The sequence below is a fragment of the Artibeus jamaicensis genome, unplaced genomic scaffold (genome assembly GCF_021234435.1).
Source record: "Artibeus jamaicensis isolate MK-2021 breed Jamaican fruit bat unplaced genomic scaffold, CSHL_Jam_final scaffold_537, whole genome shotgun sequence".
NCBI lineage: Eukaryota > Metazoa > Chordata > Mammalia > Chiroptera > Phyllostomidae > Artibeus > Artibeus jamaicensis.
In genome coordinates this window covers 34,848,024-34,860,236 of record NW_026522047.1, presented here as the reverse complement: position 1 = coordinate 34,860,236, position 12,213 = coordinate 34,848,024, and the positions used below count along the sequence as shown (strand labels likewise).

The 12,213-nt window shown below is 35.4% G+C and overlaps 1 pseudogene; it reads right to left on the bottom strand.

Annotated features, from left to right (window-relative positions):
- Window positions 1–4,448: 4,448 nt before the first annotated feature.
- Window positions 4,449–6,479, bottom strand: LOC119048354 (FACT complex subunit SSRP1-like; annotated as a pseudogene).
- Window positions 6,480–12,213: the final 5,734 nt, after the last annotated feature.

The following is a 12,213-nucleotide window of genomic DNA, read 5'->3' as shown; positions in this document are numbered from 1 at the left end:
AATTAGTAATGTATCACTGAGAAGAAACAGAGTGGGAAACAAGATGATATAAAATATTTTCTTGATGATGTAGAAAGTAGGTGTAAAATGAAATGTAAGAGGTGGGGTGGAGAATAAAAGCAAACAGATGATTTAAGCCTCAATATATCAGAATTATATTAAATATAAATATAATAAAGACTCTAATTATAAAGCAAAGGTTATCAGACTCCTTAAAAAAGCCTGATTATGTGCTACTTACAAATCATACAGCTTGAATATCAGGCTAAAAAAGGGTTGAAAGTAAAAGGATGAAAAAAAATCACACAAAATGCAAACTAACCAAAAGAAATCTGGTGTATAAAACTAATACCAAACTTGATTTTAGGCAAGAAATATTACTAGAGAAAAAGAAGGATATTTTGTAATGCTAAAATGTTCAATCACTGAGATGACTTAAGAATTTTAGATTTGCATGCACTTAATACGTAGCTTGAAAATACACAGAGCAAAACTCAATAACTAAAAGGACAAACAGAATATCCACAATCATATTTGAAAATTTTAACACATATCTTTCAATAACTGATGGAACAGGGAGAAACATCAATAAGGCTATAAACACAATTAACTTATGATTTGATTAAATGTATAGAATACTGCACACTATAATAGCAGGGTATATATATTTTTCAAATGTATTTGTAACAATTATCAAAATTGACCACAAAAATATAGATTAACAAGAAAAGTTTCAGTACAACCCCCAGCATAATTTTAAAATAATACATGAATCAAAAATAAACTAATAGAAATTAGAAAATATTAAAAACTCAATAGTAATAAAGATATACAAATACCTTGCAGGAAAATGAGACAAATTTATAGCTCTAAATTTATATATTAAGAAAAGAGACCAATAACAAATTATCTCAAATATCTATCTTGAGAAATTGTGAACAACAAATTAAACACAAAGAAAGTTGAAGGTGGGAAATAATAAAAAGGACGTAACCTATGAAATCTTTTCTCTTTGAAGAGAATAATAAAATTGATAAACAACTGAAGCGATGAAGGAAAAAAGAGAATTCTTAACGTTGGAATGGAAAAAGAATGATCACAACAGATTCTACGGACATTATAATCATCAAAAGAGAACATTGCAAACGTTTTTATCACGATAAATTTTAAAATGCAAATGAAATGTGATGCTTCCTAGAAACATATCTATCAAAACTGAAACAAATCTTTAAAAATCTGAATAGTTCAATATGGAAATTGACTTGATAATTAAAAACTTCTTTACAAAAATATTTTCAGACTAGATGTGTTTACTGGTGAGTTTTACCAAACATTTAAGAAAGATATAACACCAATATTATCACATTCTTCAAAGGATAAGAAAAGGTGGAGAAAATGTTTTCCATCCAGTTTTATAAGCCAACTTAATTTTGATACCAAAATCCTGGCATCACACACACACGCAAAATAGAAAATTACAAGCCAGTTTCTTATGAACATACATGCAAAATTACTTAACAAAATACTGTCAGTCAGGCAGGCATTATTATGCTTATTTCATTGTTCTGGGGAAACTGAAGCTCAGATTGGTTAATAATTACCTGGATTTACATAGCTAATAAAACCAGACATAAACTTAGGTATAGCCAGTTGTAAGTCAAAAGGCTATTACCAGTCTTTTGGTGCCTTCTAAATACACTTTTTAAATTCTAAAATAAGCCCTGCCCTCTAGCAGTGTGAATTAACCTTTCTTTTTTGCTGCCCTAGCATTTTATATATAGCTGTGTTAAAACACTTATCACACAATTTATTAATGTTTATTTACTTGTCTATGCCAAGTGTCTTTTCCACACCTCATCCTCCCATGTTGGACAAAAAGTTCTTCAGAAACTGTGATTTATCCTTTTTAAAATTTTTAAAATTTATTTTAATTGTTGTTCAAGTACAGTTTTCTGTCTTTTACTCCCATCCCAGTCCACCTCCCCAGTGCTCCCCGCCTCCCACCCATTTCCACCCCCCTTAGTTCTTGTCTATGTGTCCTCTACATTTGTTCCTGTAAACCCTTCCTCTTTCCCCCTGAAATTCCCTCCCCTCTCCTCTCTGGTCACTGTCAGCCTGTTCTCTATTTCACTGTCTTTGGTTACATTTTGCTTGCTTATTTGTTTTGTTGTTTAGGTTTCTGTTAAAGGTGAGATCATATGGTATTTGTCTTTCACTGCCTGGCTTATTTCACTTAGCATAATGCTCTCCAGTTCCATCCATGCTGTTGCAAAGGAGCTCCTCTCTCTTTCCGCTGCCTAGATTCCCATTGTGTAAAGGTACCATAGTTTTTTGATCCATTCATTTACTGGTGGGCATCTAGGTTGCTTCCAACATTTGGCTATTGTAAATTGTGCTGCCATGAACATTGGGGTGCACAGGTTCTTTTGGATTGGTGTTTCAAGGTTCTTAGGGTACAATCCTAGCAGTGGAATTGCTGGGTCAAATGGCAGATCCATTTTTAGTTTTCTTAGAAAGTTCTGTGATGTTTTCCATAGTGGTTGTACCAGTCTACAATCCCATCAGTGCACTAGGGTCCCATTTTCCCCACAACCTCTCCAACACTTGTTGTTTGTTGCTTTGTTTATGATGACCACTCTGACTGGTGTAAAGTGGTATCTCATTGTGGTTTTAATTTGCATCTCTCTGACAGCTAGCAATACTGAGCATCTTTTCATGTGTCTCTGGATCCTCTATATGTCCTCCTTGGAGAAGTCTCTGTTCAAGTCCTTTACCCATTTTTTAATTGCATTACTTATTTTCTTAAAGTGGAGTTGTGTAAGTTCTTTTTATATTTTGGACATTAATCCCTTGTCTGAGGTATCATTGGCAAATATGTTTTCCCATACAGTTGGTTATCTTTTTATTTTAATACTGTTTTCTTTAGCAGTGCAGAAGCTTTTTGTTTTGATGAGATCTTATTTCTTTATTCTTTCCTTTATGTCCCTTGCTCTAGGGGACATATTCTGTTTATTTTTGTATCCTATTTTGGACTCATTAGGGTGCTGTAGTAACGTTGTTGAGTAAATGAATGAATTCCTAGGTAAAAAATATTTTAATAGGAAACAAAATGCACTGACTAGGGAAAGAGGAACAAATCTGACTAGCGTAAAATTAGGGAATTTCATTTATCTAAAGATGTTTATATGATGTTACTTTTGCCAGAGATTCTGTATGGTTTTGTTCCCTTAGTCTAAAAAGCATAATATAGTCATTTCTACTGGGACATCAGTATCATTTAAATTTAAATTAATATGCCCTTAACTTTATTAATATTCCCATTGTCATGATGTTTTTTCATTGCTTTTCAAAGCATAAATATGCTTTTATTTCAGAAAAAATAGTTCTTAGTGTAAGAAACATGTTTTAGTTATTTCCTTTGTGATAGAAATTTAAAGCATTTATTAAAATCATTCACTATTATGTGACTGTTTAGTAATTTATGACTATTCTCATTACAAAGTGCAAACTATTCTGCCTTAAATAAATTTGTGAGTCAAAGAGTAGTTTCAACAATTTAGCAATCTATTTTTTAGGATTTCAATATATAGGCTTTACTTGGCTTTAATAAACTGGCTAATTGGTGATATTTTCCTTTTTTTTTTTCCTTGGGAAAGAAGAACAGCAAGAAAGACCATTTATTTATTGTTATGTCAAAATCTTTTCTTTTGTTAATTATCCAACTAGCCTAGCTGTAGGCACTATACCCTACAATTGTCAAGACAAAAACTTTGAGACTCAGAAGATTTAAGTTTCTTGCCCACAGTCATAAGCTATTCAGTGGTGGAGCTTGCTTTTAAATCCATAGATGTGTCAACTCAAAGCTGATGAATCTGCTTTTGTCAAGGACCTTCACTTGTCAAAGCTCCAAGGACTTGTCATTCACCTTCATTTTGCCAATATCTGCCATCATCTTTCTCCACTGGTCAGTAACATTTGCCAAAATTGATCTCTCCTTGCTTCTCCTCTCCACCAAAAGTCACTTCCCTTTATTAAATGTTGATTTTTACAGATCAGAACTACAAAATAAGAGTAGAGATAGACCCTGGTTGGAAGCTGCATGCCTGACCTTATATAACTCATGCTGCTGCAACTTGAACAGGACAAGCAGTAGGTATATCTTTGCAGCTAGGAAAGTAGCAGGAGGATTTGGATCCTGCCATACCCTGCCTCCCACCCAATCTCTCAAGTTATACAATCATCCATGTGAAGTAGCAGAGTAGGATACCTTTCTTGCTATCACACTGAAGTGCATAGCACCAGGTGAGCTTGTTTAGATGGCACAGAATCCAAGAAACCTTAACATGAAAAGAAACTGGAACCAAACTATAGATGAAGAGACAGAAGGTGTGATAGGGCAAGTTCAAGAAAAATTTCCTTTTGTCTACCCATGGGATGCTGACACCCGATTACTGGCTGGCTAGTTCCTCTTCTTCAGAATCCTTCCTGTGCCTCCTCTTCTTTTTGCTCTTGTTCTTTCCTGAAGAACTATCATTTCAGGACACAAACTATCTTCTTGAAGCTCCCACTTAGCTGTCTTGAGAATGATTAGATAGTGAACCCCTAAAGGGCAATGATTTCTTTTTGATCTTTACATTTATTTTCTTTTTGACTTGTCCCTCTTAGAACACTCACCCCAGTCCCCATTACATTATTTTATGGCTTTTTCATATTCCCTTCTGGCATCCTCCCCCTTACCATCCCACTTCTATTCATTCCTTTTGGATATTCCCTCCTGGATCTTGTCTGCCTTCTTGTAAATATCTGTAGTACTGATGCCAGGACGGTCTGACTTGATCTTCTCTCAGCTGGCACTGAATCACAGTATCTACACAGACATGCTGTCCTTGGGGGCATTGGGATCTTTGCCTTTTTCCACCTCCATGCTTCTTGTGACCCTTGTGATCCTTGGACATCTGGTCTTTTTGAGCTGTTTCCTCTTCTCTTACCAATCATCGTCACCCTCATTACTTGAGGAGCTGGCAGAACATTGCTGTCAAACTTCTCTGCCATGTTTTCCTTTTGTTCCCCTGAGCTGAGTTTGCTAGCCATTGTTGTTGTTGGCATTCTCTAAGCAGGTGTTATTTCTCAGTTCCAAGTAGGCATCATGCCTATCTGCATCAGAGGCAGAGACATATTTATTGTAGTTTGGGTTCATTTTCTTTTTTAATACTCAGTTTTTGATGTTGAGCTTTTTTGCATTGTCAGAATCAGTTTCCCATACTCCCCCTCCCAGTGCTGCTGAAGATATATTGAGTGCCCTGCTTGGTCTCAGTTTGAAAGTCAAAGGAACAAATGGTGGTGGTCCACAGGTAAAGCCAATGAAGGAGATCTCATTGAAGCAGATGTACAAGGTAGCTTGTGAAGCCCTGCTTCAGCAGGTATAGCAGTTTTGAGCTTACCATGTAGGAGCAGGTGACACCACAGGGCCCTGAGTGTCCTAGGGAGTTACCTGGGACCGTAGTCTTATGGTTCAGTAGTGTTTTCATGGCCTGGTCAACCATTTTTTCTTGGTATTCTGATATGTTCTTATTGAGCACCTTTCAAAGTACTTCTCCATCTCTTCCTTGTTTATATTGGGAGTCAAGAAAATGTCTTCAACCTTTGGAGAAAAGGAGGCTTAGGAAGTAGTAAAGGTTTGGCCCTGCTTGATTATTTGGGGGATCCAGGCTGATCACACACACAAAAAATCCAGTGCTAGTCTTTGAGGGGCAGCAAAAAGAGATTAGGTACCAGGGTATAGGGCATCTTGTAGTAAAAGATCTTGCTGTGCAGGTGTGAAAGGTGGGGTAGATACAAATGTTCCAAAACCCAAGGGAAGTCAAACAACGCAGCTCCTGGAAAGATGCATCTCCAGTGGCCTAGATTATGTCCACCTTGGACAGCACGTACTGCGTGGACATCTCAAACAGGTATACACCATACTCCAGGGTAGGAGGCACATAGAATTTCACTCACATGATACAGACCTTGGCATCAACATTCTGATGTAACTTCAGCATCACCTCATTCTTGCCTGTGGTGCACTGAGACATGTTTTGCTGAGGGGTATCTCAAAGACCAGCTGGTCACCAATGTCAAAGAAAAGCAGCAGTCCACCAAACTTTACTGTTCCCAAGTTCTAGCTCTTCACATATAGGGCTTTCTTCATCAGCTCAAGGCAGTAGTGAGTTTTAAAGAAATCAGAGAATTTTGCAGTGCAGATTCTCATAAGCCACCATACTTGTAAACATGGTCATTTTCTGTGAAACGTTCAAGCCTGTAACCCAGAACTACACTGTGCTAGATGTCTTCCTTCAGCACTCTAACCTGGATGTTGTCCACTTTTCCCATCTTCCTATTCTTGGAGATGATACCCAAGCAGCTCAGTCTCAACCAGGTATCATTCATGGAGCCTTCTACCTTCTGACTGACATCTTGAATTCCTGTGTCTCTGCCATGAGAACAAAGATTTGTCTAATTTGTTCATCACTTTCTAACACTTAGCACAGTGCCTATATTGCACTTGGTAAATGTTTGTGGAGTAAATGAAAGAATTAATGGATGCATGCCTTTAATAGTACAGCTTGGTATGGACCACATATAGCTTTATGTCACAACTGTGCCTATATAAACTTCTTCAATAATCTACTAAGAATAAATATTATTTTTATAAATTATACCAATGTTTATTCCATCACCCACAAAAAAATAGAGACTTTCCATTTCTCATTCTGCAGGTAAAGAGGTGAGATGTTGTCACTACATTCTAATGAATAAAAAAATAAATAAACAGATCAAAAAATCAACAACTCTTCTAGGATCCAAAAAGATAGATGAGGATATGAGGAGAACTAAGGCTTTCAAGATTAGAAAGACAGACAGGCAAGTACAGGGAGCCACAGCTTACTGGGACAGAGACTCATTATGGGTATCAGCATGGGAACCACGTTATTATCAGAGCCTAACTGATTTAGGGAAAGGGAAAACTGAACTCCAGTTAGCTCTAGGCTTCCACACAAGAGAAGGGAAATATCTGGTCCAAAGCTACTCTAGCCATCTTTTCTCAGCAAAGAGGGAGAGAAAAAAATGAAAAGTGCTTGTGAAGTTCATAGGCCGTAGGCTTACTAAAAGACTAAGACCTAATCTTGGCCTTAGTCATTTTCTCCCCACACTGTATCTAACCACCACATTACTAAAGGCCCACTTACACCAGTTTTTATTACCCACTACATCATGTCTGCCCATCAAAAACAAATGAGAAGGCATACCAAAAAGCACACCCCCTGCAATTTGAAAAGATAGAGCAAACATCAGAACCAGACATGACAGGAATGTTGGAATTGTTAGATCAGAAATTTAAAACAACTATGATTAATATGCTAAGGGCTTTAATGGATGAAGTAGATAGTATGAAAGAACAGATGGGCAATAAAAGCACAGAGGTGGAAATCTTAAGAAAGAACCAAAGAGAAATGCTGGAGATTAGAGAAAAAAAAGTACAGTACCAGAAATGAAGAATACCTTTCATGGGCTTATTAGTAGACTGGATATGATGTAAACAAGAAGAAGTAGTAGTAGACAAGAAGAAATCTCAGGATAAATTTTCAAGTATTTCGAACTAAATGAAAGTTAAAACGCAATTTATCAAAATGTGTACCAAAAACAGTTCTTAAAGGAAATTATATAGCATTGAATGCATATATTAGAAAAGAATAAAGATTTAAAATTAATAATATCTAAGTCTCCATCTTAGAGAAAAAAGAGCAAATTAAATACAGAGTAAGAAAAAAACAAGCAGAAATCAATGAAATTAATAAATAGGAAATCAATAGGGAAAATGAACAAAACCAAAGACTAGTTTGTTGAAAAGATCAATACAATTGATAAGCCCCTAGCCAAGCTAACTAAGAAAAAAAGAGAGAGGATACAGTTTCTTAATATGAAATGAAGGAAGGTACATCATTATAGATCCTTTGAACATTAAACAGAGAATCATGGAATACTATGAATAACTATGTGCCTACAAACTCCTAACTTTGATGAAATGGACCAATTCCTTGAAAGACACAAAATGCCAAAACTCATGCAAGAAGAAAATAGAAAATCTAAATAAGCCTATATCTATTAAATAATTTGAGTTAGTTAGTAATTAATAATTACAACAAAAAGCACCAGGCCCAGATGGATTCAGTTTTGAATTTTACCAAACATTTAAGGAATAAATTATACCAAATTTTCTACCATCTCTTTCAGAGAATAGAAACACTTGTCTGGTGCTTTGAAATATTCTTACTTTAGTTATTCACTTGGATACTACCTACGTATGTCTTAAAACTTGTCTCTGGAATCCCCTTCAAGGCATTCTCTTTGAAGGTCAGCCTTGATCAGGAGATCGTCACAGGTGCTTCTCTAATACTGCCGGACTCTTGCTACTTGGGGATCACCATATTATATTCTATTATAGTTATTTGTTTATGTGTCTTCCTCTCTATTTTCCTCAGTAACTATAAGCTCCTTGACAGCAGTTTTTGTTTTTTTTTTACAATCCTTATGTCCTCGGAAGCATAGTTCCTGGATACAAGGTTACAGTTAAGGTTAATCACATGAATAAATGACTGAGTGAATAAGTGAAAATTTACTTTGAAAATATTTTCTACATGTGTCTTTCCTCCCTTTTCCTGCTGGCATTTTTCATTTCAGATTTTAAGCATTACAAGTGAACCTTTCAGTGATGCCCAAAAGACCCTTTTGAATATAAGGTCCCTATTTTCCCCTATAAACACACACACACACACACACACACACACACACACACACACTCACTCTCTCTCTCTCTCTCTCTCTCTCTCTCTCTCTCTCTCTCTCTCTCCTGTTTGTATCCTGAATACCATTAGACTAGATTTTCTTAAACATTGCTGTCCCTATTTCCTTTCTTTTTTTAAAGATTTTATTTATTTATCTTTAGAGGGGAAGGGAAGAAGAGAAATATCAATGTATGGTTGCCTCTCGTGCATCCCCTGCTGGGAACTGGCCTGCAACCCAGGCATGTGCCCTGACTGGGAATTGAACTGTGGTTATTTGGTTCGCAGACCCGCACTCAGTCCACTGAGCTACACCAGCTAGGGCCCTATTTACTTTCTTGACCAATACCTTCTAGCCATTTTCTTTGCCAATAAAGCTCTTCTTTCCCCTTCCATTAATTCAGATTATTTTTGTTTATCTCATCCATGAAAAACATTCTCTGGCTTCTCTAGCTCTGATATTTAAAATTTTCAGCTAAATTCCTTCAACATTTGTTGTGTGTACCTCAAATTTTATCATAGATTAATGTACAACATGAAGTATAACCCCCAACTGTGTTATGGATCTCTTGGGAGAAGAGGGTGCACTTTAGATGTCTTTATCTCCTATGCAATAGAATCCTAAATTGAGAACATACTAGGTGCTCAGGAACTACTTAGTGATTGATTTAATGATATTTGTTTGGAATTGTGTATTTTCATTTTCATGAAACTATTATTAGATATAAATACAGTTGGATGAACACACATTAACTACTCCACTTTATATCAGTGGGACTTTGTGAACTTCTGCGTTTTGGTTTAAGATATACTATTGTGTTTATCCTCATGAATCTGTATGTATTATTGTTTAGAATCTTAACATATTATGACCTTAAGATGTAAGGATGTAGAACAAAAAGGTTAAATACCTGGGTTATGGGCACAGGTTAACCTGGTTTAGAATGACCCCTAGGTCTCATTCCAGCTGAATAATCTCAAGCAAGTTACAGAATTAATTTCAAAAACCCAGTTTTCTCATCTGTAAAGTAGAGATAGTGAGTTCTTATTTCATAGACCATTGGGAGAATTAAAACACAGGTAGTATATGTCAACTTGAAAGAAAAGAACTGTCAATGGTGAATTATATATAATTTTTCTCTTTCATTCATTATGATGGTTTACATTTTATTTAAATTTTAATTGCTTTAAATTTATTTGTATTAATAGCAAAAAATGGAGCATGTAAATATTTAGTATAATTCCTGACATGGAACAAAGTGTTCAATAGGTCCTAATTTTTACTATAAAAATGATTAAAAGTTCAAGTCCAAACTTCTCATTTATAAGAAACTTATTTATAACTTATTTACAAGGAAAATGAGATCTAGCAAGCTCAGATGACTTGCACAAAAGCACTAGTTAATGAGAAAACTGTCCTGGAAAAAAATCCAGGTCCCCTGACACTGGACTTGAATGTATCATCTAATTCCCATGTCACTCTGCCGTCAGTCTAGCTTCTGAGGATTCTCTGAAGGCCTTGTAAGTATGTCCTGCTTTATCTTATGATAGGCATGTAGCAGTTTGGAAGAGTTTGGTATGTAACATCTTGAAATTAAAAGAATAAAAATGAAAATATTTATTTCATCATATCAGTTTTTTATTTTTCAAAAGGATCTATAAAATATTGCTTTATGTGGCCAGTGATGCAAATTTCACTTAATATTCTCTGAATTGAGTTTTATTCATCTTTTCAGAAATATTAACATTATTTTGGGTTAAGAATAGTGGTATTTTTTATCTTGTTAAAGTTTATTATTTCAGAGTTTTAAAAATTCATTTAGAATTTTAAAATGCTCATAGCTATTCTCTTCAAAATATATCCTACTAGCAATTTCTAAAAATGCTTTCTTCATATTGAAAAAAAATCCTAACATCATTATATGTTTGTGGTTGAATGATGGAGAGCAAGGGAATTCTACAGACTAGAGTTTCCAAGGGGTGTGTGTGAGGGGGAGAACATCTTTTAATGTGGCTTTGAAAATAAAACTCTGCTATTTATCAGGAAGGATACTTTTCCCATATTTTTATGGATATTCAGCTGTAACCATAATGATTTGTTTGGCTCATTTAGAATCATAGACCTTTTAAGAGTAAGAAAAATTATCCTAGAGGGAGAACTAAATCAATTCTTGTGCATATGTACGAAATGAATCCTAATTCTTTCTTGTTTCTGTTTTTCCACCCAAAAAATTGTATAAATGAGGAAGTAGTGCCAAAGACCTATTAGTAATCGTTATTTCCTAATTGCAGCGGGAAGCATCCTGCATGTTTAAATAAATATTGTTAACTGTGACCTCTCGCTTTGCCAGGACTGATAAGGCAATTGTTTGGCCTATATGAAGCACATACAGTATACACAGAGTGGAGAGCAGCAGGAAAACAGGAAACAATAAATCAGAAATTAGATCACTGATTGTTGTAGCTAATTACATTAGGCTTCTGCTTAATTTCTCACTCTGTCATTTTAACCTGATTTTCTTGCCAACAGACTTTGCAAATTGCTGGTGTCACGTACATTCAGCAAATAATAATCCTTAGTTACTGTGACTGACAAATGAATGGACAGGAGAAGGTCGTTTATTATGCAAGGATGAACTGAGACATTCACCAGATACCTGCCTGGATGCTCTTTTAATTCACTTACCTAGATGAGTTGCATGAGGCATTTCTTCAGGAGCAGAGATTTTGGCATCAAGACAGCTTAATTAGGTTTGTGGCTGGGTTTGATAATATTGAGCCAGAAGAAAAGATGGTACTGTAAGTAAAAGAAAGGGAGGGAAGGGATTGGCTTGGACGGAAAGAAAAGATAAAGTGGTAATTTAGCTATTTAAGTCAAATCTGAAAATAATATGTTTAAGGGTAACTGAGATTAGTCAGCACATTATTGAATGCTAATCTTGTTTACACAGATTTGATGGGTTAACTTGGTCCTTTCAACCCATTATGGCTTGATTACAGAAATTTTAAACTATATATGCTAAGAAAGCGACAAAAATGAGATGCTCTTATTCAAAATTGACTGTTTGATTACTCCTGGATTCTACTAGTGTATGTAGATAATTCATGTTCAATTCAGTTTTCCATGACCCCAGTTCTAGTGGCGTTTATAAAATAACTTCCCTTTATGATTTTGCAACATTAACATGGTTTCCATGCTTCAAATCATTTTGATACAGTCTCCGAAGATGGAACATGGTATATCTAATTGAAGAGAATTTTTACTCATTGTTATTTAGTAAGTCTGGTGTTTAGTTATTCTGGGTGTATTTTCTACTTCTGTTGTCAGGTTTACTATTTAGATCATCTGACTGCTGATCAGATCAGAGTTAGCAGCCGCTTCACCCAAGCT